Source organism: Salmo salar, chromosome 14, assembly GCF_965601325.2.
Source record: "Salmo salar chromosome 14, fSalSal1, whole genome shotgun sequence".
NCBI classification, from domain to species: Eukaryota; Metazoa; Chordata; class Actinopteri; order Salmoniformes; family Salmonidae; genus Salmo; species Salmo salar.
Window position 1 is genome coordinate 2,052,471 of NC_138304.1, and position 27,550 is coordinate 2,080,020.

General features: G+C 41.2%; 1 protein-coding gene across 3 annotated transcripts in view; it reads left to right on the forward strand.

The window, feature by feature from the left end:
• Window positions 1-561: 561 nt before the first annotated feature.
• Window positions 562-27,550, forward strand: part of fam49ba (family with sequence similarity 49 member Ba) — a 56,413-nt gene continuing 29,424 nt past the window's right edge. For 2 of the 3 annotated variants that reach the window (XM_045693790.2, XM_045693791.2), the window contains exon 1: window positions 562-746. The gene's annotated coding sequence lies outside the window, so the exon portion shown is untranslated. The remainder of the gene's footprint in view (window positions 747-27,550) is intronic. The other variant, XM_045693789.2, reaches the window with a different exon arrangement.

Consider the following 27,550-nt stretch of genomic DNA (forward strand, 5'->3'; position numbering starts at 1 on the left):
TCACCGGCAGGTAATTCTGTAACACAATTAGCGAAACCAAAACTTGTATGGCGGTGATGACTTGTGTCAGTTCCATTGATGGTTTGAATCATTTAGATTTAGTTTGATGCTTCTATGATGATCCATGAAAAATGTATTGAGGATAAAAGATTAAAATGCATTTTTATATGATTTGATTATTTCTATCAAATCAACACTTGACTGTTTACACAAATCAAAGGTTGTAAAAAGTAGGCGAGGCCTTTTCAGAATAATTAGCACTCATTTTATATTTCTATGACAATCAATGAAAAGGTTATTGCGAACAAGAGATTAAAAGGCATTTTTATATGATTTGATCATTTCTATCAAATCAACACAGCTTTTTATGCAAATCAAAGGTTGTAAAAGTAGGCCAGACATTTTTTTAATAATTAGCACTCGTTTTGATGCTTCTATGACAATGCAAAGGTTATTGTGAGCAAGAGATTTAACGTCAAATGTCTGTTGAATGTCTGTTGAATGTCTGATATAAAACCTACTTTACCTCCGTACAGCCCTCTCGGTTATGGCTGGTGACGTCACACACATAATCCGCAGTACTAGAAGGAACCTATGCAACTGACAACCATCATTTTTCCGGGTTGGCCTGTCATGTAAAAGGAGGCACACGGGACCGCGTACCTGGTTGTTTTGAGTTCTACGTGTTAATACGAAGATTTCCTTATCGATTCCAGGTGTAGACCTATACTTTCTCGATCTTGAAGGTATGTGTTTATCTGGACTCTAATCTACTGTTGTGCTTTCACTTTGAAGGTACTAAAGTGTCTTCAATTCATCTGTGTAGGGTTACTACAAACGTGCAGCATAATTTCAGGCATTAGCAACAGGTATCATGACTAAAAAATGTGTTCATGTTTTGGTTGTAGCATGTTGAAACACTTTTGCCTGTAAACAAATGAAGTTGGGCGCCTGAGTGATAGCCTAGGCCTATATCCTTCAAATTGTTATAAACTGATAAAGCAAACTCCGATATAAACTCGACGGTTGAAAATTGCATAGCCTAAGAGAAAGCGATTGGTTTATTTAAATTCTCATCTCAAAGAATAATCATGCTTATGTCAAATAATTAGCAAAGTGGTTATAGTTGAACACAGAACTGATGTTCTGCTGGTGTGAGAATAGAGACAGTCTTTACAAATTGAAAGGAAAAAACACAACTATTCTCATACTTCCTCAATGTGAAGGCAGCTTTTCAAAGTAATCATACCACTTCCTCATTTTGTTTATTCAAAACACGCATTTAATTCGCCAAGTTCTCTCATTTGCTTTGCCGATCTTTTGCATTGTTACTTATAGTTTGAGATGTGTTATTTTGTGCAACAACGTAATTTTGTGTAACGATACAATACAATAGATTTTTTTTATTGAAGGTTACAAGTAGACTACAAAACAGTTATTCAGCCTTGATAAGATTTCCCAGGAGAGGCAGAAGAAGAGGCAGCAGGAGAGAAGAGGTGTTATAGGCATTCACTTTAATGATACTACAATATATGCAGAGAGAAAAGGTCTTATAGGCATTCACTTGAATGATACTACAATATATGCAGAAGGACGTTTAGCAGATTTTAGGAAGAAATAGCCAGTGATGAAACAGAAAGGACACTGTCTGTCACCTGTGCTTTGACATGCATTTCAACTGTAAGAACAAGGTTGATGATTCTGCATGTAAATTAAAGGACTTGAGATGCGCTATGCAGATATCGCTCCTCCATTTCCTGGTTCTTAAAATTTTAATAGTTAGCCTAATTTCGGTTTATGTGACAAGACAAGAAAGTATAGTGTAGAGAGTCATTGTACCATCTAAACAGCTGCGAAATATATTTTCTAGAACCAAAAATATTGATTTTTTTCAGCTGTTTGAAACTGGTGTACAAAACCGAAAGTACAAGATGCAAAAAACGAAACTTAAGAACGGGAAGTATAGAAATACCGCACATAGAACATATCTACCGCTTCTTAGACTTGCTTTCGATGAGAATGACAGATCTATAACTCTAATTTCTATGTAAAATGGTCGGGCAGCCCAAAAAGTTACATATTGCAGCTTTAAAGGCTTCATCATACTAAGAATGATCTTTGTCTGTTAGTTCTGCTTGCTGGAGTTGTGTATTGCCTTGTACTTCACAGATCATACTATATGTGAGTTAAAAACCTATGCAGAGAACTTACTGAAAGCTTCATTTACATTTAAGTCATTTAGCAGACGCTCTTATCCAGAGCGACTTACAAATTGGTGCATTCACCTTATAATATCCAGTGGAACAACCACTTACAATAGTGCATCTAAATCTTTTAAGGGGGGGGGGGGGTTAGAAGGATAACTTTATCCTATCCCAGGTATTCCTTGAAGAGGTGGGGTTTCAGGTGTCTCCGGAAGGTGGTGATTGACTCCGCTGTCCTGGCGTCGTGAGGGAGCTTGTTCCACCATTGGGGTGCCAGAGCAGCGAACAGTTTTGACTGGGCTGAGCGGGAACTGTGCTTCCTCAGAGGTAGGGAGGCGAGCAGGCCAGAGGTGGATGAACGCAGTGCCCTTGTTTGGGTGTAGGGCCTGATCAGAGCCTGAAGGTACGGAGGTGCCGTTCCCCTCACAGCTCCGTAGGCAAGCACCATGGTCTTGTAGCGGATGCGAGCTTCAACTGGAAGCCAGTGGAGAGAGCGGAGGAGCGGGGTGACGTGAGAGAACTTGGGAAGGTTGAACACCAGACGGGCTGCGGCGTTCTGGATGAGTTGTAGGGGTTTAATGGCACAGGCAGGGAGCCCAGCCAACAGCGAGTTGCAGTAATCCAGGCGGGAGATGACAAGTGCCTGGATTAGGACCTGCGCCGCTTCCTGTGTGAGGCAGGGTCGTACTCTGCGAATGTTGAAGAGCATGAACCTACAGGATCGGGTCACCGCCTTGATGTTAGTGGAGAACGACAGGGTGTTGTCCAGGGTCACTCCAAGGTTCTTAGCACTCTGGGAGGAGGACACAAGGGAGTTGAGTCGGTGTGGGAGTTGATGTCTGACTCTACTGCAATGCTATCTTTTGGTATAAATCCTTTGTAATGAGATGAACCTCTCAATCTCTTTGCTGTGGTGTCAGTTACTTGTGGGTAGAGTAAACACCTCATGTTCAGCTATTGTCTGTTTATTTGCAAACCCTTGAAATTGTGCATGCTGCAAACAGGTATTGCAATTATAAGTACTATATTGGTGTATGTAATATACTACACTGTAATTCCATTTCAAAGTGGGACCACTTTGTGGTTAGAGTTATTTCTCAGCTACATGAGATCCACAACAAGGTGTCTTCCTTCAAATCAACCAAGACTGCCGCTATTGGCTCTTCTCAGTTTGTGCCATCCTTTCAGGTCTGTCTACATTTGGAACAGCCAGCAAATAGTGGAAGTCTTCTTGGGAGATGTAACTTTTATTGTAATTGATTTCTCTAAGTAAGAATTCATGTTTTAGAGTCAACCTTTTGCTAAATTAAGTTCAAGTTCTATTAGTCTTATGTACAGGATACACATGGTATACATTGTCCAACGAAATGCTTACTTGCAGGTTCCTTCTAGACATTGCAACAACACTAATAAATAATAAAAGATAAGAATACGAACATAAAGTAAATGGCTCAGTGGAATAGAATACACATTTTAGCATAAGTATTATACAGGAAGGCACAATTTATAGTCCAATATATACACGTGTATTGGGGATGGGGGACAAGTGTTTAAATTCAGCAGTTTAATAAGAGTCTGGTAGCAGCAGTTGTGATGTGTGTGTGTGTGATGTGTGTGTGTGTGTGGTGTGTGTGTGTGTGGTTGTGTGTGGATGAGTGGGTGCATGTGTGCCAAGGTGCAGAGAATCTGAGCAAGTGGTCAGCCCAGTTCAACTTGAAATGATTATGAGTAGTAACATACTGATGGAGTTCCTAATATTGGAATGATTATGAGTAGTAACATACTGATGGAGTTCCTAATATTGGAATGATTATGAGTAGTAACATACTGATGGAGTTCCTAACATTGGAATGATTATGAGTAGTAACATACTGATGGAGTTCCTAATATTGGAATGATTATGAGTAGTAACATACTGATGGAGTTCCTAACATTGGAATGATTATGAGTAGTAACATACTGATGGAGTTCCTAACATTGGAATGATTATGAGTAGTAACATACTGATGGAGTTCCTAATATTGGAATAATTATGAGTAGTAACATACTGATGGAGTTCCTAATATTGGAATGATTATGAGTAGTAACATACTGATGGAGTTCCTAACATTGGAATGATTATGAGTAGTAACATACTGATGGAGTTCCTAACATTGGAATGGTTATGAGTAGTAACATACTGATAGAGTTCCTAACATTGGAATGGTTATGAGTAGTAACATACTGATGGAGTTCCTAATATTGGAATGATTATGAGTAGTAACATACTGATGGAGTTCCTAATATTGGAATGATTATGAGTAGTAACATACTGATGGAGTTCCTAACATTGGAATGATTATGAGTAGTAACATACTGATGGAGTTCCTAATATTGGAATGATTATGAGTAGTAACATACTGATGGAGTTCCTAATATTGGAATGATTATGAGTGGTAACATACTGATGGAGTTCCTAATATTGGAATGATTATGAGTAGTAACATACTGATGGAGTTTGTTTGTACTTCTACATCTGCTCTGACAGAATGTTTACACATCATGGTATTCTAGATGTATCAGCCCAACGGCAGCCCTGTCACAGGGCTAGAGAAATGTAACCACTTTCAAATTCATAGATGTAAAGACTGACATCATTTTAAATAGGGCTGTCTCCATTTCGTTGACTGGTTGATTGTTTGGTCGATAGGCTGTTTGTTGACTGAGATTTCGAGCAGTAGCAAAACAATTAAATTATTGAATGGTGTACAGGACACCAGTCTGATTGGTTCCTGTCTGAGTGGACTAATCCATTGTGGAGGATGGCACAGTCCATCACTAAGACATGTGCTACTGAAATTGTATATTGTTTTATTATGTAAGAACAATGGTGCAATACTAATAAACATTTTATTATTTTATAACAAATGCACTTTCTCCTGCGTTGGATAGCGGTCATTGTCTGCGGTTCTGAAACATCAGTGCGCTGTTGAATTGCGCCTTTTCCTACACCATGTTGCTATGTGCATAATAGCAAAGTTGGCCAGCATATTGGTGTTGAGAACAATGCGGTAGAGGGAGAAGCGGAGTTAGGAGACAAGAAAACAGTGCCTGCCTATTGTCTAAGAAAAGTGAGGAGAGTGGAAACCCCAACTTAATTAGGTCTGTATTCAATAGCCTAACTGTTATATGTGCCTGGCCTTATAAATCATCCATATATATCTACAGAAATAAGACAGGTCCTGTTTCTGTTTGAGTGTTTTTTTTAATAGCCTAACTGTTTCAGTTAGCACCAAGCTTCACACAACCACATGTCGGTTTAACAATTTCACAAATGTGTCTGTTTTTAATCTTTGCGAAGCTGTAATAAAGGCTTTACACTTTTTGTTCTTTAGAACAGCCTCTCTGGTATAACTTATAATTTATTTAGTGTTGTTTACACTCTTCCAAATTGTCAGAAAAGTAATATTTAGAATAATAGTAACCCTCCTTTTTCTTGATCTACGTATCGTTATTATTACGTTGATATCATTAGTAGGCTTAGTATAGCAGCCTTGTATAACCACCATCGAGGTGTAGGCCAACGAGCGCATCCTGTTTAGTCTTAAAACCGTAAGTCACTTAGGCCTATATTTGAATACTTATATAGGCTACTGTATCAGTCAGTCATTCATTTGTTCATGTCATCACACAGCAGAGTCGTTCATGATTTGAAATGCAATCAAGCGTTTTAGTTTTCAAATAAAATAAAGCGACACTTGGAGAATTAGCATAAACAAAAAATGAACCGTTCCATTTTGGAAATTGCATTCACGAATGAATGTGACAGTTTTTTTTGTCTTCGCTGTAATAAAGGCTTTACAAAAAACATTATGACAGACTCTCTGGTACGCTTGTCATGTATTTAGTGTTGGCTTCAGAAGCTTCTGATACGCAAATTGACATAATTTGAGTCAATTGGAGGTGTACCTGTGGATGTATTTCAAGGCCTACCTTCAAACTCAGTGCCTCTTTGCTTGACATCATAGGAAAATCGAAAGAAATCATCCAAGACCTAAGAAAAAAAGTTGTAGGCCTCCACAAGTCTGGTTCATCCTTGGGAGCAATTTCGAAATGCCTGAAGGTACCACGTTCATCTGTACAAACAATAGTACGCAAGTATAAACACCATGGGACCATGGAGCCATCATACCGCTCAGGATGGAGACACGTTCTGTTTCCTAGAGATGAACGTACTTTGGTGCGAAAAATGCAAATCAATCCCAGAACAACAGCAAAGGACCTTGTGAAGATGCTGGAGGAAACAGGTACAAAAGTATCTATATCCACACTTAAACGAGTCCTATATTGACACAACCTGAAAGGCCGCTCAGCAAGAAAGAAGCAGCTGCTCCAAAACCACCATAAAAAAGCCAGACTACGGTTTGCAACTGCACATGGGGAGAAAGATTGTACTTTTTGTAGAAATGTCCTCAGGTCTGATGAAACAAAAATAGAACTGTTTGGCCATAATGACCAGTGTTTGGAGGAAAAAGAGGGACGCTTGCAAGCTGAAGAACACCATCCTAACTGTGAAGCACGGGGGTGGCAGCATCATGTTGTGGGGGTGCTTTGCTGCAGGAGGGACTGGTGCACTTCACAAAATAGATGGCATCATGAGGGGGGAAAATTATGTGGACATATTGAAGCAACATCTCAAGACATCAGTCAGGAAGTTAAAAGCTTGGTCGCAAATGGGTCTTCCAAATGGACAATGACCCCAAGAATACTTCCAACATTTTGGCAAAATGGCTTAATGACAACAAAGTCAAGCTATTGGAGTGCCCATCACAAAGCCCTGACCTCAAACCTGTTGAAAAATTGTGGGCAGAACTGAAAAGCGTGTGCGAGCAAGGAGGCCTACGAACCTGACTCAGTTACACCAGCTCTGTCAGGAGGAATGGGCCAGTATTCACCCAACTTATTGTGGGAATCTTGTGGAAGGCTACCCGAAACATTTAACACAAGTCAAACAATGTAAAGGCAATTCTACCAAATACTAATTGAGTGTATGTAAACTTCTGACCCACTGGGAATGTGATGAAAAAAATAAAAGCTGAAATAAATCATTCTCTCTACTATTATTCCGACATTTCACATTCTTAAAATGAAGTGGTGATCCTGACTGACCTAAGAAAGGGTTTTTGTACTAGGATTAAATGTCAGGAATTGTGAAAAACTGAGTTTAAATGTATTTGGCTAAGGTGTATGTAAACTTCTGACTTCAACTGTAGATTCTGCCTTAACATTTACCTTGCAGCAGAAGAATGTATACGTTTTCAAGGAGTTCAAGGTACTGTATGTAGAGGTAACTGTATCTCTGGTGTGTGAATAGTATAATGTTGAGCCTAAGAAGTGTTATGGAAATCAAAATGATAGGAGAGCAAAGTGTAGGTTTAGTCTGCGTAGGGCAGGACCAGAAGGTGGCCATTATTGTGTCAGTGAAAGTCTAGGCTTTGGGTGTGCATTCCTATGTGCTGCAGCGTAACTTAAGTGCTGCTTGACATAGCCTTAAGGCAAAGATACTTGTGTGACTAGCTAGCTCTGTAAGTGTTGATTTGTGTTTGGCCTGTTGTCTCTCTCCTGTATGCCAGGGGTCATTTATGGATGCTAGTGTTTTGGTAATGAAGATGCACTGCTTGTACTGGTGTTATGACATTTTTATTCCTTCCTTGAATGTTTTAGGTTTACCTGTGATATCATTTTTTACATAAAGTTGCAGACAACTTAACATGAATGTAGCATGATGAATACAACAACATGTTATCACAATCATACACTGCATTTCACATCTGTAAATTCTTTTAGTGACCTGAATCCAATTTAAAGGTAAATGTTTGAAGTAAACGTCTGGATTTTCCTAGACCACATTGCTGCTCTACTACTGGTCTATTGCTGGTCTGAAAGAGACATTGGAGTTTGTCTCTGGTGTATGTCGCCAACAGATGTAGCGGTTACCTTTGTTAGTTGGCTACAGTTTGTTCAATGTGTTGTTAAGCTTGGCATGTCTGTTTGACAGACTGAAGCTAGACACTGACACATTGCCAAAAAGAGAATTGAAGAGAGACAGCCAAATACAAATACAGAGGAAATGCCAGTCTGATACTTTGTAACTTCCTGGGTGGCTTGTGTCTGATGTTGCACATTTGCCACACTATGAAATTGACACATCCGTCTTTTAACACTCTGCAACACCCTGCAGGACTAAAACAATGTGAACTAGTCCCCAGAAGCCCGCAACATATTTTGAGTTGTCTTTTTCGTCGTCTTACCCTCCTTTAGAAACAGCATGATACATTTAATTGAGGGTAACACTTAGGCCGGGGTTCAATCCGAAATTACGCTATAGCATGCTTGACATTTTAAAGTTCCAGTATGTAGCTTTGTGGGCGACCTGACCAAATGCACAAAGAAATGTGTGTTTATAGATCTGTCATTCTCATTGACAGCAAGCGGTAGATCCCTTCTGTGTGCGCTATTTCTCAGCGATTTAGATTGTACAATGATTCTCTAGTCTACACTATACATTGCTTGTTTTGTCACAAACTGAAATTAGGCGAATGTGTTAGAATTTTAGTAACCAGGAAATGGCAGAGACATTTCTACATATTGTGGCTTTAAAGGTAATTTTCAATTGAGCCAATATCTGCAGCATTTACCTTGAATGCGATCTCTGCAGAAACCGTAACATTTTCTTTAAAATACACATTGTCTACAAGTACGATCGGATTGAATCCCAGCTTGGCTCTAGTAAAATTACATTCTTCTGAAATGTATCCATTTACAGTGCCAATCTGTGATTGGTACATCCGTTTTTGGACTTTTAAATGATGATATTTTATTATTTAATTCAGAATAGAATACAACTTAAATGCCTCTTGAGTTTAGTTCAAATGTCTAACCCATCAGAATCCAACATATAAGCATGTTCTACTCCATTGTTTGTAAACAAACACTGTCTAGCCTCAAAACAAGGATACAACTATCATTTGTATCCCATGGATGGTCAGTCCTTGCATCCATAGCTCTGTCTATGAATTTGAGAGTCTTTACATTTCCCCAGCCCCATCCCTCAGTGTTGTACTAAAACAGTAGGAGGGTGCCCTTTAATGTGTTTACCATAATACTTATTGTAAAATGTGGTATCTGCAGTCAGAATGTTGTGCATCACTGAGTTTAAACTCCTAGGCAATAACAATGCCTAACATTACACCTTCTCAGAGCTCCTAGATTTATGAGAATGGAAGAAAATTCTAAACACTGTGTTTGGTCAATAAGATGTAGTTTTCTAAAGAGATTTCTGTTGTTTATAGATATTAATTAGATATTATCTGTACATAATGTACACAGTTCCTAAAAATTTTTGTTACATGCATGCTTTGCTTCATGTTTGCGTCATAATCTTTTGTGAATGCTTTATTTTTGCTGAGGTTCAATATTTGGCAAGCATTCAAATTGGCCATGAAGCTAAAGTAGCTCCTTTTGTAGTTGCATTTTACCATTTTATAAACCCTTTACAAAACCTTTGTAGAAGTGACCATGGTAAAAAAAAAGAAAATGTGTTTGTGCATGTGGGCATGTGTACTAGAGGTCGACCGATTAATTAGGGCCGATTTCAAGTTTTCATAACAATCGGTAATCGCCATTTTTGGACGCCAATTATGGCCGATTACATTGCAATCCATGAGGAGACTGTTTGGCAGGCTGACCACCTGTTACGCGAGTGAAGCATCAAAAGGACCTTGTGGCTGCAAGGAGCCAAGGTAAGTTGCTAGCTAGAATTAAACTTATCTTATAAGAAACAATCAATCTTAACATAATCACTAGTTAACTACACATGGTTGATGATATTACTAGGTTAACTAGCTTGTCTTGCATTGCATATAATCAATGCGGTGTTTGTTAATTTATCATCGAATCACAGCCTACTTCAACTTCGCCAAACGGGTGATTGATTTAACAAAAGCGCATTTGTGAAAAAAGCACAATCATTGCACCAATGTACCTAACCATGAACATCATTGCCTTTCTTAAAATCAATACACAAGTATATATTTTTAAACTTGCATATTTAGTTAAAAGAAATTCATGTTAGCAGGCAATATTAACTAGGGAAATTGTGTCTCTTCTCTTGCGTTCTTTGCAAGCAAAGTCAGGGTATATGCAGCAGTTTGGGCCGCCTGGCTTGTTGCGAACTGTGTGAAGACCATTTCTTCCTAACTAAGACCGTAATTAATTTGACCGAATTTTACATAATTATGACATAACATTGAAGGTTGTGCAATGTAACAGCAATATTTAGACTTAGGGTTGCCACCCGTTAGATAAAATACGGAATGGTTCACTGAAAGAATAAACATTTTGTTTTCGAAATGATAGTTTCCGGATTTGACCATATTAATGACCTAAGCCTCATATTTCTGTGTGTTTATTATACTATAATTAAGTCTATGATTTGATATTTGATAGAGCAGTCTGACTGAGCGGTGGTAGGCAGCAGCAGGCTCGTAAGAATTCATTCAAACAGCACTTTCCTGCGTTTGCCAGCAGCTCTTAGCAATGCTTGAAGCACAGCGCTGTTTATGACTTCAAGCCTATCAACTCCCGAGATTAGGCTGGCAATACTATAGTGCCTATAAGAACATCCAGTAGTCAAAGGTATATGAAATACAAATGGTATAGAGAGAAATAGTCCTATAATTCCTATAATAACTACAACCTAAAACTTCTTAACTGGTAATATTGAAGACTCATGTTAAAAGGAACCACCAGCTTTCATATGTTCTCCTGTTCTGAGCAAGGAACTTAAACGATAGCTTTTTTACATGGCACATATTGCACTTTTACTTTCTTTTCCAACACTGTGTTTTTGCATTATTTAAACCAAATTGAACATGTTTCATTATTTATTTGACACTAAATTCATTTTATTTATGTATTATATTAAGTTTAAATAAAAGTGTTCACTGTTCATTCAGTATTGTTGTAATTGTCATTATTACAAATATATTTATAGAACTTGGCCGATTAATCGGTATCGGCTTTTTTTGGACCTCCAATAATGGGTATCGGTATCGGCGTTGAAAAATCATAATCGGTCGACCTCTAGTGTGTACATGTGTGCGTGTATATGTGTATGTGTGTGTGTACATGAGCTCAAGACACAGAGGCTGCATAGCAGGCCTGCCTCAGCAAAAGGAGGCTACCGCTCAGATTCAGTAGTTGGTGGCAGCATGCCTTGGTGGAATAAACAATACTGTATGTAGGCCTCTCCCTCATTGAATAACTGGTGAAATGAGGCATTGAGTTGTACTTCAAGCACACAAGTACATAGGCCCACACCTGCTATGCGTAAAAAGTACACCTCTACAAAATGTTCATTCTGTCTAGTATGTCACAATGTTTTATTGTGGATCCCACTAAAGCATTGAACTAGATTTGCAAAGTATGTTCATTCAGATGCATGTTTCAGTCAGACAGTCACGTGACGGGTGGCAAGTTCACACAGGTTTCCCCCAAGTTGCGGGTCACACCTCTCCTGCTCTTGGCATTTTTCTGTGCTCTCTCGTTCCCCTTTTATTCCATGGCACAGAGACATGGGTATGCAGTAGACTAGAGGGGTAAACTACAAAGCATGATCAAGGAGTTAGCCAGCAAACTTTCCTGAATATTATGAATTACATTTTTGAAAGGTAAGCTTTAAATGGGCATGATCTAATTGATACAACAACCAAAAACACATATTGAAGTTAAGCTTTCTTAATGAACCAGAACATCTGTAGTTCATTGTGGTTGCTTATCAAAGTTAGCTGGCTAACTCATTGATTCTGGTTTGGTCTAGTAGGTCTATATATGATAGAGTATATGTTCAGTATAAATCAAGCTATTCTCTAAGACCAACAGACAGACCAGATCATATCATTTACATTTACGTCATTTAGCAGACGCTCTTATCCAGAGCGACTTACAAATTGGTGCATTCACCTTACGATATCCAGTGGAACAACCACTTTACAATAGTACATCTATATCTTTTTTTTGGGGGGGGGGGGGGGGGAGGTTAGAAGGACTACTTTATCCTATCCCAGGTATTCCTTAAAGAGGTGGGGTTTCAGGTGTCTCCGGAAGGTGGTGATTGACTCCGCTGTCCTGGCGTCATAAGGGAGCTTGTTCCACCATTGGTGTGCCAGAGCAGCGAACAGTTTTGACTGGGCTGAGCGGGAACTGTGCTTCCGCAGAGGTAGGGAGGCGAGCAGGCCAGAGGTGGATGAACGCAGTGCCCTTCTTTGGGTGTAGGGACTGATCAGAGCCTGAAGGTACGGAGGTGCCGTTCCCCTCACAGCTCCGTAGGCAAGCACCATGGTCTTGTAGCAGATGCGAGCTTCAACTGGAAGCCAGTGGAGTGTGCGGAGGAGCGGGGTGACGTGAGAGAACTTGGGAAGGTTGAACACCAGACGGGCTGCGGCGTTCTCAATGAATTGAAGGGGTTTAATGGCACAGGCAGGGAGCCCCGCCAGCAGCGAGTTGCAGTAGTCCAGACGGGAGATGACAAGTGCCTGGATTAGGACCTGCGCCTCTTCCTGTGTAAGGCAGGGTCGTACTCTGCGAATGTTGTAGAGCATGAACCTACAGGATCGGGTCACCACCTTGATGTTAGCGGAGAACGACAGGGTGTTGTCCAGGGTCACGCCAAGGCTCTTAGCACTCTGGGAGGAGGACACAATGGAGTTGTCAACCGTGATGGCGAGATCATGGAAAGGGCAGTCCTTCCCCGGGAGGAAGAGCAGCTCCGTCTTGCCGAGGTTCAGCTTGAGGTGGTGATCCATCATCCACACTGATATGTCTGCCAGACATGTAGAGATGCGATTCACCACCTGATTATCAGAAGGGGGAAAATAGAAGATTAATTGTGTGTCGTCTGCGTAGCAATGATAGGAGAGACCATGTGAGTATATGACAGAGCCAAGTGACTTGGTGTATAGTGAGAATAGGAGAGGGCCTGGAACTGAGCCCTGGGGGACACCAGTGTTGAGAGCACGTGGTGCGGAGACGGATTCTCGCCACGCCACCTGGTAGGAGCGACCTGTCAGGTAGGACGCAATCCAAGAGTGAGCCGCGCCGGAGATGCCCAACTCGGAGAGGATGGAGAGGAGGATCTGATGGTTCACAGTATCAAAGGCAGCAGATAGGTCTAGAAGGATGAGAGCAGAGGAGAGAGAGTTAGCTTTAGCAGTGTGGAGAGCCTCCGTGACACAGAGAAGAGCAGTCTCAGTTGAATGACCAGTCTTGAAACCTGACTGATTTGGATCAAGAAGGTCATTCTGAGAGAGATAGCAAGAGAGCTGGCCAAGGACGGCACGCTCAAGAGTTTTGGAGAGAAAAGAAAGAAGGGATACTGGTCTGTAGTTGTTGACATCAGAGGGATCGAGTGTAGGTTTTTTGAGAAGGGGTGCAACTCTCGCTCTCTTGAAGACGGAAGGGACGTAGCCAGCGTTCAAGGATGAGTTGATGAGTGAGGTGAGGTAGGGGAGAAGGTCTCCGGAAATGGTCTGGAGAAGAGAGGAGGGGATAGGGTCAAGCGGGCAGGTTGTTGGGCGGCCGTCCGTCACAAGTCGCAAGATTTCATCTGGAGAGAGAGGGGAGAAAAGAGGTCAAAGCATAGGGTAGGGCAACGTGAGCAGGACCAGCGGTGTCGTTTGACTTAACAAACGAGAATCGAATGTCGTCAACCTCTTTTGTCGTCAAAATCTTTTCAAAATGGTTGACAAAGTAATCCGCAGAGAGGGAGGGGGGGGGGGGTGAGGAGGATTCAGGAGGATTCAGGAGGGAGGAGAAGGTGGCAAAGAGCTTCCTAGGGTTAGAGGCAGATGCTTGGAACTTAGAGTTGTAGTGGCTTTAGCAGCAGAAACAGAGGAAGAAAATGTAGAGAGGAGGGAGTGAAAAGATGCCAGGTCCGCGGGGAGGCTAGTTTTCCTCCATTTCCGCTCGGCTGCCCGGAGCCCTGTTCTGTGAGCTCGTAATGAGTCGTCAAGCCACGGAGCAGGAGGGGAGGACCGAGCCGCCCGGGAGGATAGGGGACATAGAAAGTCAAAGGATGCAGAAAGGGAGGAGAGGAGGATTGAGGAAGCAGAATCAGGAGATTGGTTGGAGAAGGATTGAGCAGAGGGAAAAGATGATAGGATGCAAGAGGAGAGAGTAGCAGGAAAGAGAGAGCGAAGGTTGCGACGGCGCAATACCATCTGAGTAGGGGCAGAGTGAGTAGTGTTGGAGGAGAGCGAGAGGGAAAAGGATACAAGGTAGTGGTCGGAGACTTGGAGGGGAGTTGCAGTGAGATTAGTAGAAGAACAGCATCTAGTAAAGATGAGGTCAAGCGTATTGCCTGCCTTGTGAGTAGGGGGGACGGTGAGAGGGTGAGGTCAAAAGAGGAGAGGAGTGGAAAGAAGGAGGCAGAGAGAAATGAGTCAAAGGTAGACGTAGGGAGGTTAAAGTCACCCAGAACTGTGAGGGGTTAGCCATCCTCAGGAAAGGAACTTATCAAGGCGTCAAGCTCATTGATGAACTCTCCAAGGGAACCTGGAGGGCGATAAATGATAAGGATGTTAAGCTTGAATGGGCTAGTGACTGTGACAGCATGGAATTCAAATGAGGGGATAGACAGAAGGGTCAGCGGAGAAAGAGAGAATGTCCACTTGGGAGAGATGAGGATTCCAGTGCCACCACCCCGCTGACCAGATGCTCTCGGGGTATGCGAGAACACGTGGTCAGAAGAGGAGAGAGCAGTAGGAGTAGCAGTGTTTTCTGCGGTAATCCATGTTTCCGTCAGCGCCAAGAAGTCGAGGGACTGGAGGGTAGCATAGGCTGAGATGAACTCTGCCTTGTTGGCCGCAGACTGGCAGTTCCAGAGGCTGCCGGAGACCTGGAACTCCACGTGGGTCGTGCGCGCTGGGACCACCACGCTAGAGTGGCAGCGGCCACGCGGTGTGAGGCGTTTGTGTGGCCTGTGCAGAGAGGAGAGAACAGGGATAGACAGACACATAGTTGACAGGCTACAGGAGAGGCTACGCTAATGCAAAGGAGATTGGAATGAAAATTAACTAAACAACTGGGGAAGCGAGAGCGCAGGGCCTCCCTCACTAACCATTCACTGAAACACTCATATAACTTTTCCAACTTCCACTTTAGAAATATAATTGATGTAAACTACAGTGGTTCAATGTTTCCAGGAATAGGCTCAAACTTAGTTTATTCAGCTAGAAAACTTGGTACAGTATTCTTCCAGCTTCTTCCAGTGCACCGTATCCTATGACGTCGTAGCTAACTAGCATGCTAGCATCCAACAACACACGGTTAGCACCAATACACAATGTTAGCACCAATACTTGGTTACAACAAACTACCAATGGCTCATACGTGTCCGTGTCTAGTTCCTTTCATAACGCAGACGTGATTAAACATTGACTAGCTAACACAAAGTCAGTCCTGCTAGCTACACAAGTGGACTACACGTCTCGAAAGTTCAGAAAGTTAAGCTTACATTGCAAAAATCTTATTGACTAAAAATGATACAGTACTGCTAGCTGCTAGAGTTGGCTAGCTAGCAATGGCTGCGTTTACCTTTATCTTACCTTTATCTTTGATACAAAGACAACTGTGTCGCTGATTTCTACTCCGTTTGTGCTGTACCAGGCAAAAGTTTGGACAAACCAACTCATTGAACGGCTTTTACATTTTTTTAAACAAATTTCTACATTGACAAATAATAGTGAAGACATTCAAATTATGAAATAACACATATGGAATCAAGAAGTAACCAAAAAAGTGTTAAACAAATCAAAATATACTTTATATTTGAGTTTCTTCGAAGTAGCCACCCTTTGCCTTGATGACAGCGTCACACACTCTTGGCATTCTCTCAACCAGCTTCAACTGGAATGCTTTTCCAACAGTCTTGAAGGAGTTCCCACATATGCGGAGCACTTGTTGGCTGCTTTTCCTTCACTCTGCGGTCCAACTCATCCCAAACCATCTCAATTGGGTTGAGGTCGGATGATTGTGGAGGCCAGGTCATCTGATGCAGCACTCCATCACTCTCCTTCTGGAGGTGTGTTGGGTTATTGTCCTGTTGAAAAACAAATGATAGTCCCACTAAGCGCCAATGAGATGGGAAGGCGTATCGCTGCAGAATGCTGTGGTAGCCATGCTGGTTAAGTGTGACTTGAATTCAAAATAAATCACTGACAGTGTCACCAGCACAGCACCCCCACATTCTCAAAGATTTCCACCGGTCTAATGTTCATTGCTCGTGTTTCTTGGCCCAAGCAAGTCTCTTCTTGTTGGTGTCCTTTTAGTAGTGGTTTCTTTGCAGCAATTCGACCATGAAGGCCTGATTCACGCAGTCTCCTCTGAACAGTTGATGTTGAGATGTGTCTGTTGCTTGAACTCTGAAGCATTTATTTGGGCTGCAGTTTCTGACGCTGGTAACTCTAATGAACTGATCCTCTGCAGCAGAGGAAACTCTGGGTCTTCCTTTCCTGTGGCGGTCCTCATGATGGCCAGTTTCATCATAGTGCTTAATGGTTTTTGCGACTGCACTTTCAAAGTTCTTAAAATGTTCCGGATTGACTGACCTTCATGTCTTAAAGTAATGATGGACTGTCATTCCTCTTTGCTTATTTGATCAGTTCTTGCTATAATATGGACTTGGTCTTTTATCAAATAGGGCTATCGTCTGTATACCACTCCTACCTTGTCACAACACAACTGATTGGTTCAAATGCATTAAGAAGGAAAGAAATTCCACAAATTAACAAGTCACACCTGTTAATTGAAATGCATTCCAGGTGACTACCTCATGAAGCTGGTTGAGAGAATGCCAAGAGTGTGCAATGCTGTCATCAAGCGAATGGTGGCTACTTTGGAGAATCTGAAATATAAAATATAACACTTTTTTGGTTACTACATGATTCCATATGTGTTATATCATAGTTTTGATGTCTTAACTATTGTTCTACAATGTAGAGCATTTTAAAAAGAAAGAAAACCCTTTGAATGGGAGTAGATGTGTCCAAACTTTTGACTGGTACTGTACATGTATAAAATCAATCATTTTGGATTTACTGTATGCTACAAACATATCTAAAATACTGTGTGTTTGTATTACTGTCTGGGCAGCATTTAAAAAACCTTAATATTCTCAACTTTCCTTTTAATAATTTCCATGTGTAGATGCAATATGGATGTGGACATGAGGTCAATAGCACGAAGAAGCATTACATGCCGTAGTCACGAGCTGCATCCTGTCTATTTAGAATATCACCGTTTTTTTTAGGGCATTGCCAGGGCTGCATTGCATGTGTAAAATGTAAAAGTACCTGTGGTGCAATGTAATATTGAAACACTATAAGCACAGTGGATTCTGAGAATGTATCTTTGGCACATGATTTTGATACATTGCCTCTTAGTGCAAATTATTCTTAGTTATTAGCACAAATGATTGACTTAAGTGAATGTACAAATGTTTGTTTCCATAGAGGTGTCTACTGCTCTGTGTTTCCTCTCCCAAAGAGCACAATAACATCATCCCTTTGCACAATAGGGACTGTGAAATGACACACACTGTCACGTACAGTCTAGGGAAAGTATTCAGACCCCTTGACTTTTTCCACATTTTGTTACATTACAGCCTTATTTTAAAATTGATTCAATTGTATTTTTTCTCATCAATCTACACACAATACTCCATAATGACAAAAGAAAAACTATTTTTTAGTCGGAAGTTTACATACACTTAGGTTAGAGTCATTAAAACTCGTTTTTCAACCACTTCACAAATTTCTTGTTAACAAACTATAGTTTTGGCAAGTCGGTTAGGACATCTACTTTGTGCATGACACAAGTAATTTTTCCAACAATTGTTTACAGACAGATTATTTCACTTATAATTCACAGTATCACAATTCCCGTGGGTCAGAAGTTTACATATACACTAAGTTGATTGTGCCTTTAAACAGAAAATGATGTCATGGCTTTAGAAGCTTCTGATAGGCTAATTGACATCATTTGAGTCAATTGGAGGTGTACCTGTGGAGGTATTTCAATGCCTACCATCCAACTCAGTGCCTCTTTGCTTGACATCATGGGAAAATCAAAAGAAATCAGCCAAGACCTCAGAAAATAAATTGTAGACCTCCACAAGTCTGGTTCATTCTTGGGAGCAATTTCCAAACACCTGAAGGTACCACATTCATCTGTACAAACAATAGTACGCAAGTGTAAACACCATGGGACCAAGCAGCCGTCATACCGCTCAGGAAGGGGACGCGTTCTGTCTCCTAGAGATGACCGTACTTTGTGCAAATGAAAAGTGCAAATGAATCCCTGAACAACAGCAAAAGACCTTGTGAAGGTGCTGGAGGAAACAGGTACAAAAGTATCTATATCCAGAGTAAAACGAGTCCTATATCGACATAACCTGAAAGGCCGCTCAGCAAGAAGAAGCCCCTGCTCCAAAACCACCATAAAAAAGCCAGACTACGATTTGCAACTGCACATGGGGACAAAGATCATACTTTTTAGAGAAGTGTCCTCTGGTCTGATGAAACAAAAATATAACTGTTTGGCCATAATGACCATCGTCATGTTTGGAGGAAAAAGGGGGAGGCTTGCAAGCTGAAGAACACCATCCCAACCGTGAAGCACGGGGGTGGCAGCATCATGTTGTGAGGGTGCTTTGCTGCAGGAGGGACTGGTGCACTTCACAAAATAGATGGCATCATGAGGTAGGAAAATTATGTGGATATATTGAAGCAACATCTCAAGACATCAGTCAGGAAGTTAAAGCTTGGTCGCAAATGGGTCTTCCAAATGGACAATGACCCCAAGCATACTTCCAAAGTTATGGCTTAAGGACAACAAAGTCAAGGTATTGGAGTGGCCATCACAAAGCCCTGACCTCAATCCTATAGAAAATTTGTGGGCAGAACTGAAAAAGTGTGTGCGAGCAAGGAGGCATACAAACCTGACTCAGTAATACCAGCTCTGTCAGGAGGAATGAGCCAAAATTCACCCAACTTATTGTGGGAGCTTGTAGAAGGCTATCCGAAACGTTTGACCCAAGTTAAACAATTTAAAGGCAACGCTACCAAATACTAATTGAGTGTATGTAAACTTCTGACCCACTGGGAATGTGATGAAAGAAATAAAAACTGAAATAAATCATTCTCTCTACTATTATTCTGACATTTCACATTCTTAAAATAAAGTGGTGATCCTAACTGACCTAAGACAAGGAATTTTTACTAGGATTAAATGTCAGGAATTGTGAAAAACTGAGTTTAAATGTATTTGGCTAAGGTGTATGTAAACTTCTGACTTCAACTTTATGTCTATAAATAAAATAAGGAAATATCACGTTTACTTAAGTATTCAGAAACTTTAATCAGTACTTTGTTGAACCACATTTGACAGCGATTACAGACTCTAGTCTTCTTGTGTATGACGCTACAAGCTTGGCACACCTGTATTATGGTGCTTTCATCCATTCTTCTCTGTAGATCCTCTCAAGCTCTGTCAGGTTGGATGGGGAGCGTCGCTGCACAACTATTTTCAGGTCTCTCCAGAGATGTTTGATCGGGTTCAAGGCCAGGCTCCGTCTGGCCACTCTACCATAAAGGCCTGATTAGTGGAGTGCTGCAGAGATGGTTGTCCTTCTGGAAGGTTCTCCCATCTCCACAGAGGAACTCTGGAGCTCTGTCAGAGTGACCATCGGTTCTTGGTCAGCTCCATGACCAAGGCCCTTCACCCCCGATTGCTCATTTTGGCCAGGCGGCCAGCTCTAGGAAGAGTCTTGGTGGTTCCAAACTTCTTCCATTTAAGAATGACGGATGCCACTGTATTCTTGGGGACCTTCAATGCTGCAGACATTTTTTGGTACCTTTCCCCAGATCTGTGCCTTGAAACAATCCTGTCTCTGAGCTCTACGGACACTTCCTTCAACCTCATGGTTTGGTTTTTGCTCTGACATGCACTGTCAACTGTGAGACCTTATATAGATAGGTGTGTTTCTTTCTAAATCATGTCCTAGCAATTGAATTGGCCACAGGTGGACTCCAATCAAGTTATAGTGACATATCGAAGATGATCAAAATAAATTGGATACACCTGAGCAAAATTTGGAGTCTCATAGCAAAGGGGTTTGAATACTTATGTAAATTAGATCTTTATGTATTCATTTTCAATACATTTGCAAAAATGTTAAACATGTTTCCACTCTCATTATGGGTTATTGTGTGCGGATGGGTGAGAAAAGTATAAATGTTATCCGTTTTGAATTCAGGCTGTAACACAATAAAATGTAGAATAAGTCAATGAGTATGAATACTTTCTGTAGGCACTGAAGGCCTACATCTTTGTCCATTTTTGTCCGTCAAAAGCATAAAGTCAACTATTGTCTGACAGGTTGCATATGTAAAAAGACTCAACAATTTTGACGGTTTTGTTAGACAATTGTCATCCGTTGTTATTTATCCGGAAATGGATGATTCCTAATGAAAAGCATTGGCTCCATCTGAAATTCTCTGACACAAAATCCCAGTGTGCATACAGGGTGATTTCTATGCATGCAGTGGTTTTTAACCTGCAGGTCACTCACTGTGGCTCCACCAGGGGGTATCATAAACCTATGCAGTGCTTGACTGGGCTGCACCTCTCTACTGTGTGCTCTGTACCCCAGGACATCTCTAAGAAACTTGCCCTGGATTTGATGACCTAGTCTCAGTAAAGAAGCATGAAAGCAAAGCAGAATTGGCGTTAGGAAAACACTTATATCTTGCAGATAGATATGGATTGATAAATCCAAAAGATACACATTTGACATAACAAGTATCTATACTGAACAAAAATACAAACACAACATGTAAAGTGTTGGTCCAACGTTTCATGAGCTGAAATAAAAGATCCCAGAAATGTTACATACACATAAAAAGCTTATTGATCAGGCCACAATTAACAGCCTGATCAACTCTATGCGATGATGTTTCGCACTGCATGAAGCAAATGGTGGTGACACCAGATACTGGCTGGATTTCTGATCCACGCCCATACTTTTTTTTAAAGGTATCTGTGACCAACAGATGCATATCTGTATTCCCAGTCATGTGAAATCCATAGATTAGGGCCTAATGAATGTATTTCAATTGACTGACTTCCTTATATGAACTGTAACTCAGCAAAATCGTTGGAATTGTTGCGTTTATATTTCTGTTCAGTGTAGTTATAATGCTTTCTAAATATGCTATTTTATACGATTTTGTCCACTTTCGAGAGTAGTTTTTTTCTATCACCGTCAGATATTAAGCTGATATAGAAAAGTAATGTAGTTTTACTCAATAATATAAGCCATTTAGCGGACACTTTTATACAAAGTGATTTACAGTCAAGCGTGTATACATTTTATGTACTGGTGGTCCCAGGAATCAATCCCACTGTCCTGGTGTTGCAAGCACCATACTTTACCAACTGAGCTATAGAGGACCATGGGTAGTTCCGTTTCATTTCAGCAAGCCATGACACCATCTCAGATTGTTCTGAAATATTTGCTGTAGTTAGAAACAGATAAGAATATCATTCCTGCAATTGGCCTTTTCAATTACTAGGATTCATATAATATTCATTAAATATAATACCGAACATCCGATTTAGACCAACCCACTTTTATATAAAATAAATGAATAATTGACCAAGTTTTCTTTGTTTTGTCATTTTTAGTTGTTGGGGTAAACAGGAACAATATCAATTTCAATTGATATATTCAGTTTATATAATATGTACCCATGGTCTGCCACTCAAAATAAAAATAAAAGTAAGAAATACTTACAGAGAATTATAATATTAATCAATAAGGATTTTGTAATAGTAAAATTGCTATTTAAAAAAAAAAGGAACAAAAAGAGGCAGGCCTACACCCCCAACTCCCCATCCCATTCCCCAAAGTCCAACATGTCTCCGTCCAACCCCCCCCCGCCCCATATCTCTACACACCCCCACCCCCCCACTAAGCTTGGGCGGTATACAGGGGTATTTGCGAAAAGCATTGCAATGGTTTTTCATTATCGTCAATAGCGACTATTTATTTGAATAGGTCACTCACTTTTGGACCTAGACTTGGTGCTACAGTAGCGCTTGCCGTGTGGTAGCAGAGAGAACAGTCTGACTAGGGTGGCTGGAGTCTTTGACAATTTTTAGGGCCTTCCTCTGACACCGCCTTGTATAGAGGTCCTGGATGGCAGGAAGCTTGGCCCCAGTGATGTACTGGGCCGTACGCACTACCCTCTGTAGTGCCTTGTGGTCGGAGGCCGAGCAGTTGCCGTACCATGCAGTGATGCAACCAGTCAGGATGCTCTCGATGGTGCAGCTGTAGAACCTTTTTGAGTATCTGAGGACCCATGCCAAATCTTTTCAGTCTCCTGAGGGGGAGTAGATTTTGTCGTGCCCTCTTCACGACTGTCTTGGTGTGCTTGGACCATGACAGTTTGTTGATGTGGACACCAAGGAACTTGAAGCTCTCAACCTACTCCACTACAGTCCTGTTGATGAGAATGGGGGCGTGCTCTGTCCTCCTTTTCCTGTAGTCCACAATAATCTCCTTTGTCTTGATCACGTTGAGGGAGAGGTTGTTGTCCTGGCACCACACAGCCAGGTCTAGGCTGTCTCATCGTTGTCGGTGATCAAACCTAACATTGTTGTGTCATCAGCGAACTTAATGATGGTGTTGGAGACGTGCCTGGCCATGCAGTCATGAGTGAACAGGGAGTACAGGAGGGGACTTAGCACGCACCCCTGAGGGGCCCCCATGTTGAGGATCAGCGTGGCGGATCTGTTGTTACCTAGCCTTACCACCTGGGTGCGGCCCGTCAGGAAGTCCAGGATCCAGTTGCAAAGGGAGGTGTTTACTCCCAGGGTCCTAGCTTAGTGATGCATAGTGCCAACTGTAACATTTGGTGGAGGATGAATAATGGTCTGGGGCTGTTTTTCATGGTTTGGGCTAGGACCCTTAGTTCCAGTGAAGGAAAATCGTAACGCTACAACATTCAATGACATTCTAGACGATTCTGTGCTTCCAACTTTGTGGCAACATTTTGGGGAAGGCCCTTTCCTGTTTCAGCATGACATTGCCCCTGTGCACAAAGTGAAATCCATACAACAATGTATATATGATTTACAGCTGTAATTTCTGAGGTGCTTCCACCAAGTTTTAACCTCTTTGACACATTACAACTAGTGAGATATACATAGAGGAGGCTTAATCAAGCTAGTCTTCTTGACTAATTTCTTGTACCTCGCTGGCACTAAAAGTTGTTTTGATAGGAGACAGATTGCGATTGGACCGCTCTCTAATTGGCATCCCCATAACTCTTACCAAATGTCCACATGGGTGGGGATATTGGAAATTGAATTAAAGCCTACTGGATTCAAATCTGTTCTTAACCTAGACAAAATAATTTATAACTGACTTTTTTCTGTCAAAAGAGATTAGACTAACAAAGGAAATACAGGAACTAACAGTACTGGGTACTGGTACTAACAGTACCAGTACCCAGTACCCACCCCCGATTCATTCCCTAACTATTATGGCGAGAAACCATACTGTAGCTGACCTTAGACCTGTGTCTAAGGGGGCAACTTCACCCTACTTCTGGTGCGATGTCACTGGGCAAATCTGGGTCAAGTCTGCTGCTGCAGCTCCCTAGCCTTGCTGCCTTCCTTGCCGAGCACCATGTGACTCCTCAACTACTTGTGTTTGTGTGTGAGGAGGAGGAAAGGGAGAAAGGGGTGGGTTGTTTTTTCATTGGATGGGCTTGGCATAGTAGTAGTAGTAGCAGCAGTAGCAGCTTTTTGGGCTCCATGGATACAGTAGAATGCTGAGTTCCCATCTGAGCCAATGAGAGCATAGGAATGGGGAGTTGTAGTCGAATGAGTGGCCCTCAGTCAAACCCCTTTATCCCACAATAACCCCCTACCGATGGGTCGTGAGTGGGGCTGAGTGTGTGTGGGTGAGATTGAGAGGTGGGGTTTACTTTGACCTTAATCTAGCTATACTGTTCTCCCCAAGCAACAGTAGTTGAAGTGTTTACCTTAAAGATGTGTATGACGGATAGTGGCCTTCTTACACATGCACGCACACACACACACACACACACACACACACACACACACACACACACACACACACACCCTGTCAGTATACATTACTCACTGCAGGTGGCCTGTCCGCCCCCCTTTCACCAGTAGAACACACTAAAGGTGTAGTCCCATCTCATATATACAATGCCTTCAGAAAGTATTAACACTCCATGACTTTTCCACATTTTGTTGTGTTATACACTAAATTTAAAATTGATTAAATTGAGATTTTGTGTCACTGGCCTATACACAATACCCCATAACGTCAAAGTGGAATACATTTTTTTTTATTTTTTATAAATTCATAAAAAATGAAATGCTGAAATGTCCAGTCAACTCCTTTGTTATGGCAGTTCAGTAGTAAAATGTAATAATGTAAGGTTAATAACTCACTTAACACGTTGGGTGGACTTGTTGAACATGATTTATGAATGACTACCTCATCTCTTTACCCTACACATAAAATTATCTGTAAGGTTCCTCAGTCGAGCAGTGAATTTCAAACACAGATTCAACCACAAAGAACAGGGAGGTTTTCCAAAACCTCGTAAAGGTCACCTACTGGTAGATGGGTAAAACCCTTTGAGCATGGTGAAGTTATTAATTACACTTTGGATGGTGTGTCAATGCACCCAGTCACTACAAAGATACAGGCGTCCTTCCTAACTCAGTTGCTGGAGAGGACCAAAACCGCTCAGGGATTTCACCATGAGGCCAATGGTGACTTTTAAATAGTTATAGAGCTTAATTAATGGCTGTGATGGGAGAGAACTGTTTGCAATTTATGTTATTCTTCACATACACAAACTCCAAAGCAAATCAGTGGGAGAAAAATTGGTTTATTTGAGAAGGACAAATCAAGATGTTATGCTGGGAGGTAGATGTTCAGATGTTCAGTCTCTCCTGTCCTCAGCTTTTCCCCACAGAACAAAGAAACAGGATGCCATTTATAACCCCCCACCCTAGCCTGGGGTTGACAAATCAGAATTACTTGCAGTACAACTTGGCCAATGGCCAAATAACAAGTATCCTGCCCCCGACTCAATGTACAGACCAATGAAAACGTAGCACATGTAGCTCTGAGTTCAGGAGTGACATTCCACAGATTCTAAACAGCTGTTGAATTGAAGCCCAACTCCTATTTAAAATTCCTCATTGACCATTAGGACTCTGTTTTAGTACTCTCGTCCTCATCCTCTTCGTTGTGTTTTTATCTTTGACATATTCTTACAGAACTGAGGATGGATCTACAACATTGTATACTGAACAAAAATATAAACTCAACATTCAACAGTTTCAAGATTTTACTGAGTTACAGTTCAAATAAGGAAATCAGTCAATTGAAATAAATTCATTAGGCCCTAATCTATGGATTTTGCATGACTGGGCTGGGCCTCAGACAATCCCGCAGGTGAAGAAGTCGGATGTGGAGGTCCTGGGCTTGCATGGTTAGACGTGGTCTGCGGTTATTAGTCCGGTTGGATATACTGCCATAAAAATGGTGACATCTCTGGCATGGTGTTGTGTGACAAAACTGCACATTTTAGAGTGGCCTTTTATTGTCCCCAGAACAAGGGGTACCTGTGTAATGATAATGCTGTTTAATCAGCTTCTTGATATGCCACACCTGTCAGGTGGATGGATTATCTTGACAAAGGAGAAATGCTCACTAACAGGGATGTGAACAGTTGAGAGAAATAAGCTTTTTCTATGTATGGAACATTTCTGGGATCTTCTATTTCAGCTCATGAAACATGGGACCAACACTTTACATGTTTTTTTAATATTTTTGTTCTGTATAGTTACTCCACAATACTAACCTAAATGACAGAGTGAAAATAAGGAAGCCTGTACAGAATCAAAATATTCCAAAACCTGAATCCTGTTTGCCACAAGGCACAAAAGTAATACTGCAAAAAATGTGGCAAAGCAATTCACTTTTTGACCTGTATACAAAATGTTATGTTTGGGGCAAATCCAATACAACACATTACTGTGTACCACTCTCCATATTTTCAAGCATAGTGGTGGCTGCATCATGTTATGGGTATGCTTGTAATCGTTAAAGAATGGGTAGTTTTTCAGTACAAAAAAATAAACAGAATGGAGCTAAGCACAGGCAAAATCCTAGAGGAAAACTTGGTTCACTCTGCTTTCCAACAGACACTGGGAGATGAATTCACCATTTAGTAGGACAATAACCTAAAATACAAGGCCACATCTTACCAAGCAGACAGTGAATGTTCCTGAGTGGCCTAGTTACAATTTTGACTTAAGAATGCTTCCAAATCTTTGGCAAGACTTGAAAATGGTTGTCTAGCAATGATCAACAACCAATTGGACAGAGCTTGAAGAATTTTGAAAAGAATAACGTGCAATCTAGGTGTGCGAAGCTCTTAGAAACTTACCCAGAAAGACTCACAGCTGTAATCACTGCCAAAGGTGATTCTAACATGTATTGACTCAGGGGTGCGAATACTTATATAAATGCAATTTTCACTAAATTTCCTAAAAAATCTAAAAACATGTTTTCACTTTGTCATTATGGGGTATTGGGTGTAGATGGGCTGTAACACAACAAAATATGGAATAAGTAAAGTTTCTGGAAACTGTAAATGGTCAGACCTAAGTATGCAATCAGAAGTGATCGTGTGAAATTTGAAGCGAGTGAATAGAGACAGTTCGCGCTATTAAATCATAGCAGCAGGATCAATTTACAGCGCACCCTTCTCTTTTACAGACAGGCAAACTAGCCAGTTTATTTATTTAGAGCACGGTGTACGATACTGAGAAGGAGGACGACACGATGTTGCCTTAGCTGCCTCCTTGGCAGCAGTGGCTGCTCTCTTGGTGTTCACATTTCTTCATCATTATGCTATTGTTCTAAATTCAATCACTCTCTTCACCCTCTTCATCATTTTTGCATGCGCTCGCCCATATGTTCATCTGCGTGTGTGAGTATCCATAGCAATGGCTTCGTTTGGGCTGCTCAATGACGACACATGGTAGAGCTGTTAGGTGACATTAGCTAGCTACTTTTCATCACTCTAAACTATGACAATCAGCTGTAACCTTTGATTGGTAGCAGATCATTCTGTTCTCAGAGGTAGACCAAGATGTCACACCCTCTAAGTTTTTGTCTAACTTGT